Below are 7,883 nucleotides of genomic sequence, written 5' to 3'. Positions count from 1 at the left end.
CATTAAACAAATACAATAAAGTGTTTGCCACCATGTAAAGCGCATAGGAAGAAGCTCAATACACGGATCTATTAGAAAAGTTTGCTACAGAATTCTGTTGTAAGTCAAATAAAAAGAACCTATAGTATGTCAACTAGAATTTTATTAACACCTACTATCTGCCAGGCATTCTTCTAGTTTCAGGAACAACATTCAATTAGAATTATAATGTCCTGTATGTGCTTAAAGACAAAAAATCTCTCTCTGTTTTCGCCATACCTCGTACCCACAGTTGGTCTGTTTCTCTCGTAGCGATGCTAGACTTCCCCTGTGCCTCACCTCTCCCCTTGTTGTAGTCCCGCGACATAGCCCATCTCGGCTGCTCCAAATGGCCTTTAACTGTAACAAAAAGGAGAACTAAGAGAAAAGGCATCTCTAATACAATAACATGTCATATGAAATATTTATAATGAAACATGTCTTCTGGTCAGCTACAAATGCAGACTGATCCAGGGCACTGCGTTGGCAACTCGAATAGGACCATTGCCATTACCACGGGCAACAGCACTCTCCAAAATAGGGAAGAACTCTCAGTAGCATTCCAAACCTAACAAGAAACAGGAAAATTAAGTGTCTATGAAAACTGCACCAAGAACATTTTGTTGTTTGTAAATAAAATAATAAATAAATAAAATGAATTAGGTTCTAGTTATAAACATGTTTTTCACCTGCAAGGCTATCTGGTGGGACATTTGAAAGGGGACAGTTCTTCATTGTGCTGGACCATCCTGCACATAGCAGCTTGGCAAGGATCCCTAGCCTCCCCCCCAATAAATGCCAAAGCATCCCCTACGTGGCATTGTCACAGCCAGAAAAATCTCCCTCACAAACTCCCGACAGTCCCCTAAGGGGCAGTAGCACCCCCATTGAGAACCACTGATCTAAACCAAATTTTGTAAATTTGAAGTTAACTTAACTTTGGGTGACTTTGAATTAACTCTGGGTAAAACCCAATTTCTGTAACAAAGCAATCTGATAGGAAAAGTCCTTATCTCTTTACAATGAATGGAAGAGAAACATTAGAAATTCTATCCTGTAAGCAAGAGAACAGAGCCCAGTCAAATTTACTTATAAGACCTTCGCCTCTGTTAATTACATTCGCGAACCCAAAGTTCTTTAATTGAATAGGTCACTGTCATAGGCCAAAGATATCAGGTCCTGATCCCTGGAACCTGGAAATGTTACCTTATTTTGGAAAAAAGGGTCTTTGCAGATGTTATTAAAGACTTTGAGACAGAGAGATTATCCTGGATTATTCGAGTGAGTCCTAAACGCAAGCACATGTATCCTTGTAAGAGGGAGGCAGAGGGATATTTGGCACAGAGAAACAGAGGAGAAGGTGATGGGAAGACAGAGCAGAGAGAGATTTGAAGATGTTGGCCTCGAAGATTAGAGTGACGTGGCCACAAGCCGAGGAATGCCAGCAGTCACCAGAAGCTGGAAGAGGCAAGGGATGGGTTTTTCCCTAGAGCCTCTGGAGAGAGCGTGGCCCTGCTGACACCTTGATTTCGGTGCAGTGATACTAATTTTGGACTTCTGGCCTCCAGAACTGCGAGAGAATAAAGTTCTGTTGTTTTAAGCCAATCAGTTTGTGGTAATTTGTTATAGCAGCCACAGAATACTAATACAGGGGCTGGCCCGGTGGTGCACTGGTTAAATTCACACATTCTGTTTCTTGGCAGTCCAGGGTTTACTGGTTCGGATCCCGGGTGCGGACATGGCATTGCTTGGCAAGCCATGCTGTGGTAGGCGTCCCACGTATAAAGTAGAGGAAGATGGACATGGACATTAGCTCAGAGCCAGTCTTCCTCAGCAAAAAGAGGACTGGCATAGTTAGCTCAGGGCTGATCTTCCTCAAAAAAAAAAAGACAACTAATACAGTTGTAAATTATGTTTTCTTAAAACACAGATGAGGACATTTTCACAGCATGGATTTATATGATTTTGTTCCATACATGTTCCTCCCTGATAAAGGGCAAGAGCTTTTCCCTTTTCAACCCCCTTCCTTCCTGCTCTCCAACCTGTTGTGTGTGAGCATGTGAGGAGGGGAGGTTTGGGGCTGCGGCAGCCACCCCGTGACCAAAAGAGGAGAGGGGTGCTAAGAGAAACACACAGAGCTAGGCCACAGATGGCCTGGCAGTTAAAGTGTAGCGCACACCGCTTCTGTGGCCTAGGTTCAGTTCCCAGCTACGGAACCACACCACTCGTCTGTCAGTAGCCATGCCGTGGCGGCGGTTCTCACAGAAGACCTGGAAGGACTGACAACTAGAATATGCAGCTATGTGCTGGGGCTTTGGGGAGAAAAAAAAAAAGACGAAGATTGGCAATAGATGTTAACTCAGAGTGAATCTTTTCCAGCAAAAAAACAAAAGAGAAACACATACTTCAGGGTGACACAGTGTCCTGACACCATCGAGCCACCGGACCTGCTCTGACTCCTCAAACTTCCAGACTGCTGACCTTATGAAATAATTCAATGTCTTAATTGCTTTGGCCACTATTAGTCAAGACTCTCGTTACTTGCAGCAGACTTCACCCTAATATAAAAACCAACAGACAACATCAAGACTGCACAGGGGCCGGCCCAGGGTGTAGTGGTTGGTTGCGCACATTCTGCTTCGGCGGCCTGGGGTTCACTGGTTCATATCCTGAGTGCAGACATGGCACCGCTTGGCAGGCCAGGCTGTGGCAGGCGTCCCACATGTAAAATGGAAGAAGATGGACATGGATGTTAGCTCAGGGCCAGTCTTCCTCAGCAAAAAAAAAAAAGAGAGAGAGAAGGATTGGCAGCAGATGTTAGCTTAGGGCTAATCTTCCTCAAAAAAGAAAAAAAAGACTGCACATAAGAAATGGCAATATAGTCATGTCTAAAAATATGGAGGTAATTCCCGGAAGGCTAAAGGAGTGGAAAGCTGTTGCCTCCAGGAAGTGGATTTCAGAAAAGATGCGACAGAGATTGCTGTTTTTCACTATAGTCTAATAGTACTATTTGACTTTTTAGGTTATGTACATATATTACTTAGATAAAAATAAAATGTAAAGTGCTTTGAACAGTCGGCAAAAATAAAAGAAAATCGATAGGATACAAAGGGTATTTGAAAAACCTTTGAATTTAAATTTTTGTGTGTATGTGTGAGGAAGATTGCCCCTGAGCCAATATCTGTGACAATCTTCCTCTATTTTTGTATGCGGGGTGCCATCACAGCATGGCTTGATGAGTGGTGCATAGGTCCACACCCAGGATCCAAACCTGTGAACCCCAGCCCACTGAAGCAGAGCATGCGAATTTAACCACTATGCTGCCAGCTGGCCCCTGAATTTAATTTTTAAAGTACTCTACTAAGCACATTATCAAATGAGACAAGATTGGAGAATATTTACATTCTGCTCACCTAAGGGAGTAGCAGCCGGCTAGCACCTTAGGAATTACTAGCTCCTCATCAAGAAGTGGGTAAGGGGTTTTAAAGGTTTTGAGGAATGTTGCTGCTTGTAGGGAGGGGAACCTGTGGCCTTGCTAGTTGGTGCTTTCCCACCAACCTGCATTTGGCCTTGTGAGGCTGCTTATAGACAAGAGGATGGCAACATAAGGGAATCTGTATGTAGATATCCTTGGTTGTCTGTCTCCCTGGTGGGTGGCGCATTCTGGTGCCAGGAAGCCAGGGAGGAAGCAGGAAAAGGGGATGAATGTTTTGATTTTAACCCCATACATGCTGGGTTTAATGTAGGGGAACCAATGTCAGGGCTGGTATCAGAACAGTGGTTGCCAGGGGCTGGGAAGAGGGGGAAATGGGGGGTTGGTGTTTAATGGGGACAGAGCTTCAGTTGGGGAAGATGAAAAGTTCTGGAAATGGATCTTGGTGTTGGTTGCACAACACTGTGAATGTACTTAATGCCACAGAAATGTACACTTAAAAATGGTTAAAATAGGGGCCGGCCAGTGGTGCAGCAGTTAAGTTCGCACGTTCGGCTTCTCGGCGGCCCGGGGTTTGCCGGTTCGGATCCTGGGTGCAGACATGGCACTACTTGGCATGCCATGCTGTGGTAGGCGTCCCACATATAAAATGTAGAGGAATATGGGCATGATGTTAGCTCAGGGCCAGGCTTCCTCAGCAAAAAGAGGAGGACTGGCAGTAGCTAGCTCAGGGCTAATCTTCCTAAAAAAAAAAAAAAAAGGTTAAAATAGGGACTGGCCCTGTGGCCCAGTGGTTAAGCTCGCCCGCTCTGCTTCGATGGCCCAGGGTTTTGTGGTTTCGAATCCTGGGCTGGGACATGGCACCACTCATGAGGCCATGCTGAGGAGGCATCCCACATGCCACAAGTAGAAGGACCCACAACTAAAAATACACAACTATGTACCGGGAGGCTTTGGGGAGAAAAAGGAAGAATAAAATCTTAAAAAAAAAAAGGTTAAAATAGTAAATTTTATGTTATGGATATTTTGCCGCAATAAAAAATAATTGATGTTTGATGCTAAAATCAGTGAGCAAAAGTTTGATGAGAAACAGGATATTTACACAGTCTCCCAGCAACTCCCCACAAGATATTTACTAATTGCAAAGGGAAAAGTCTTAAGGTTACAATGCAAAAACTCAGAAGACCCCATCATAACCACATGATCCCAGATACCAGTAATAAGATATGTCGACATGATGGACTGTAGAAGGCACAACGTCACTTCTGCGGTTTCAAGCCAAAAATACATAACCTCAACTTAATCACAAGAAAACGCAGACAAATCCAATTGAAAAGCATTATACAAACTACTTGACCAGTACTCATCGAAGTGTCAAGACAAGGGAGGGAAGACAAGAGAAGTCTGAGGAACTGTCACAGATTGGAGGAGACCAGGGAGACACGACAGCTAAGAGCAGCCGTCCAGAATTGGGTCCAGAAACAGAAAATGACCATTACTGGAAAAGCTGGCAAAAATTGAATAAGGTCCGCAGTTCAGTTACTTGTATTGTCTCAATGTTAATTAACCGCTTTCGATAACGGCACTACTCTTACATAAATTAACATTAGGGGGAGCTGGTGAAGGGTACGGTGAACTCTCTACTGTTTTTTTCTATGTAAATGATTTTTTAAATATTGAGATATAATTCATATACCATAAAATTCACCGTTTTAGTGTACAATTCAGTGGTTTTTAGTATTTTCGCAGGGTTGTGAAACTATCACCATTCTCTAATTCCAGGACATTTTAATCACCGCCAAAAGGAAACCCTGTACTCATTAGCTGTCACTCCCGGTTCCCTCCTTCCCCCAGACCCTGGGGACCACTAATCTTTCTGACTCTGGATTTGGCTGTTCAAGACATTTCACATAAATGGAATCGTACAAATATATGGCTCTTGTGTCTGGCTTCTTTCACTTAGCATGTTTTCAAGATTCATCCACATTGCAACTTTTTCTGTTAATCTAAAATAATTTCAAAATAAAAAAAGTCTTTAAAAATTGATTTTAGGGTTATGATTTTTAGCTAAAATGTATGATTTAAGTTTGGTAAATGGTAGTTGAATAGTTTCACTGTATTTATAAGTTTAAGACTTACCAGCAAGTTTGTTGGGAAGTTTACATTCAGGCCAGGCATCTGTGATACGTAAGAAAATTAAATATATTAAATATCCAAATGCAATTTTAAAAGTTTGAGGGAACTTGCGTTACAAATGGGTATCATCATTTAAGGGAGTTCAGTGTATCCAACCTGAGTTTTATCAAAGAAAAAGTAAAGATAATAGTTCTTATTTTACTAGATTGATAAATAGAACAAAAAATTTTGTAATTCGTACTTAAAGGCTTAAGGAAAACCAGGTTTGAAATGTACTACTTTAATAAAAGTGAATCATCATTGCATTCGTTTCTCGTGGCTGCTGTAGCAAATTACCACAAACCCGATGGCTTAAAATAACAAAACTTCATTCTCTCAGAGTTCTGGAGGCCAGAAGTCCAAAATTAACAGCCCTGGGCTGACATCAAAGAGTCCACAGGGCCTTGCTCCACCCCCCCCCCCCCCCCCCCAGACGCTAAGGGAGCATCCGTTCCTTCCCTCTTCCAGCCAGCTTCTGGTGGCTGCTGGCATTCCTGGGCTCGTGGCTGCATCTCTCCAGTCTTCCAGGTCAGCAGCATCTACTCTCTCTCTGCTGTCTTCCCATCACTTTCTCCGTGTAACCGTGTTGAAACTTCCTGTTTCCTTCTTATAAAGATACATGGGCTTGCGTTTAGGGCCCATCCGGATATTCCAGGATAATCTCATCTCAGAAACCTTTAATTTAATCACATCTACAAAGACCCTTTTTTCCCAAGAAGGTTAACATTTATAGCTCCCAGAGATTAGTATCCGGTAACTTTGGGGACCATTATCAGTAACTTTTTTTGTTTTGAATATTGGCCCTGAGCTAACATCTGTTGCCAATCTTTTCTTTTTTTCTTTTTTTCTTCTTCTTCTCCCCAAAGCCCCCCAGTACATAGTTGTGTATTCAAGTTGTAGATCCTTCTAGTTCTACTGTGTGGGACGCTGCCTCAGCATGGCTTGGTGAGCGGTGCTAGGTCCGCGCCCAGGATCTGAACAGGCAAAACCCTGGACTGCCGGAGCAGAGGGTGTGAACTTAACCACTCGGCTCTGAGGCAGGCTCTTATTACCATAATTTTTTAAAAATAATAATCATTAATTGTCTTTTTCAGTGCACCAGTACCATTAATGTGCATCAGAAACACATGACAGGACTCTTTCCTGCTGAAATTGTTAGTGGTATTATTAGGCAATGAGGCCAAGGGAACACAGAGCACTTTCCTCTTTGCCTTATGGTGCTTCCCTCGCCCAGGTTTTTAGGTATAATCTCTCCATCTCCGGCTAAGATACAGCAAGTCCTTTTGGGAAGTAGGGACATATAGATTTTTAAGTTAGAGGGGAAGTTTCAGGGAGGAAGGTCCTGATCTCCACCTCAACCCCAGGATAGGGAGCGGTGGGCAGACACACTGCTCTGAGAGGATGGCGGGCCCTGAGCTAACCATTTTTTGAAACTTGAGACTCGTAGTTCTCAAAATTTAGCATGCTTCAAAATCACCGAGAAGGCTTTTAAAACAGACTTCTAGGCTTCACCCACAGTTTCTGACTCAGTAAGTCTGGAGTGAAGCCCCAGAATTTGCATTTTAATCGCTTCCAGGTGATGCTCACGCTGCTGGTCCAGGGACCACAAGCGCTCCCACTTGAGAGCCACTGGTGGTGGAAAAGTTAGAGGAGACAGACGAGGAACGGGAAGAAGGGTTTTCAGAAGCCGGAGCTGCACTTGCCATCACACCTGGGGCCATTTAGAAACATCCCCAGCTCTTTCAAGGACCCCCACCTGCTGCCAGGAGTCCTTGAGGAGAGCCTCTGCCACTGCTCCGAAGAGGGACCCCAACGGGGCCCCTCTGCTAGGATTCAGCTGGGAAGAAGCTCTCCTACTTGGGAAAACAGAATGTTCTTTCAATGTTCGCAGCACTGCAAACCCACCATGTGGAATCCCAGGCAGAACAGAGGATGGAGTGCCAGGAGGGGAAAACCCAAGGAGAAGAGGGCAGAAGAGATAGGAGGTCCCTAAGCATGAATAATGAGGCTGGGGGCCACTGAGAAAGAAGCTGCGGCAGAGGAAAGATAGTAAACGGTGGCTGAGAGAACAGGGGGCAAAACAAAGCGTCTGGGTTCCCTGAAATGCAGTGCAAAAACCACTGGAGGGGCGGGCCTGGTGGCACAGCAGTTAAGTTCGCACCTTCCGCTTCTTGGCGGCCCGGGGTTCACTGGTTAGGATTCCGGGTGCGGACATGGCACTGCTTGGCAAAAGCCATGCTGTGGTAGGCGTCCCACC

At 44.2% G+C, this 7,883-nt stretch overlaps 1 long non-coding RNA gene across 1 annotated transcript; it reads right to left on the bottom strand.

The window, feature by feature from the left end:
- Positions 1–251: 251 nt before the first annotated feature.
- Positions 252–7,883, bottom strand: LOC139040821 (uncharacterized). The gene is made up of 3 exons (XR_011495179.1): positions 7,788–7,883; positions 5,591–5,629; positions 252–378 (listed from the first exon to the last, which is right to left on the bottom strand). It is a non-coding gene; the product is annotated as an uncharacterized lncRNA (long non-coding RNA).

Source organism: Equus asinus, chromosome 17 (genome assembly GCF_041296235.1).
Source record: "Equus asinus isolate D_3611 breed Donkey chromosome 17, EquAss-T2T_v2, whole genome shotgun sequence".
Lineage (NCBI taxonomy): Eukaryota > Metazoa > Chordata > Mammalia > Perissodactyla > Equidae > Equus > Equus asinus.
The sequence above is the reverse complement of the archived record's forward strand: the minus strand, read 5'-3'. Positions and strand labels throughout refer to the sequence as shown.